This window comes from Vicugna pacos, chromosome 22, assembly GCF_048564905.1.
Source record: "Vicugna pacos chromosome 22, VicPac4, whole genome shotgun sequence".
NCBI lineage: Eukaryota > Metazoa > Chordata > Mammalia > Artiodactyla > Camelidae > Vicugna > Vicugna pacos.
The window spans coordinates 8,926,667-8,927,973 of NC_133008.1; the positions used below are offsets into that span (position 1 = coordinate 8,926,667).

General features: G+C 40.9%; 1 protein-coding gene across 1 annotated transcript in view; it reads right to left on the reverse strand.

Annotated features, from left to right (window-relative positions):
* The window catches only part of FAF2 (Fas associated factor family member 2), a 45,022-nt gene that overhangs the window by 43,201 nt on the left and 514 nt on the right, over positions 1-1,307 (reverse strand). The gene's annotated exons all lie outside the window — the stretch shown is intronic.

The following is a 1,307-nucleotide window of genomic DNA, read 5'->3' on the forward strand; positions in this document are numbered from 1 at the left end:
ACAGCATGCAGGCTTATCCCTCAAGAGATGTAAAATGTAAAATGATCTGCCAAAGTTAAAACCCTGAAATTAGTGGTCCACAAGGAAGTGGAAGCTAGTTGCCTACTCTTTATTCACTCTGATTCTAATGTGCTGTATCATCACTTTCCCTACTCAAAATTCCAGTCGAACTTCACCTACTACTATGGCAGTATTTTCCCATTTATACACTTCCAACCCACTGCTCAATTTAAGAGACAAAACACTTGAAAATTAACCGCAGTGAAATCTAATCAAGGAAATTACAGAAAAGTGGGGCCGTGCCAAAAAAAAAAAAAGACTTAATATTAGAGTGTTTGCATTTCAATCTCAGTTGTACACTGACACTCGCACAGGTTGTACAGCACACACATCAAGAGCTCAGGAAAGGTTCTGGAAAGATGGACGTGGTTTTAAATCTGACACCACCACTTAGTAGCTTTGAAACTTAAGCATGTTACTTACGCCTCACATCCCGCATCTGTAAAACAGGGACTGCAACAGTATGAATCTCACAGGACTGTTGTATTACATACATTAGCATGTATATATATACACAGTATATATACAGTATATAATGTATATATACAACAGTATATAATGTATATACATGATAATGCATTTTAAGTGTTCTAGCAAAGTACTTACAATATTTATTGCTATTGCCTGAGCGCTAAGGTTCTTAGTAAATATTGTGGAATTAATGAATATTTAGCACATTTTATATCAGGATATAAGTGTACTACTAACTTTAATTCTATCCCAAGTTAAATAATGTTTAATAGTAGCAATACTGATTGAGAGCAGTTTACAGCTTACAAAGCCCTAGCCATCCATAAACTCATCTGATTGCCAGAACATCCTTAGGGGATAAATACTTTAAAGATACGTGTTTTAGAAATAAGGAAACTGGCATCCATCAGGGTAACAAAGAGCCGAAGTTACCTATGTCTCCTCCTCCACTGAAATTCTCTAGCTCAGAGGTAAGTGCCAGAAGTTCTTAACCCAAACAGCCACTAAAAGGAGACAGAGCAAGTTACCACCCTCCGCAAGCAGAGTCAAGCACGTGAGTCCAGGAATAAGCCCGGGGTAGTAAACCCCGTCGGAAGCCACTGATGACATTAATAATGCTGCACTGTTCGCTTACGAAGTGTCCTCCTACACCTTCAGGGCGGGGGCCAGACCTGCACACCGCCGCCCCCGACCCAGAGCGCCCAGCACAGGACCTGGCACCCCAAGAGGCCCTCAGTAAATGTTTGTGGAAATGGCACTGGAGGCTGGTAGGAGGT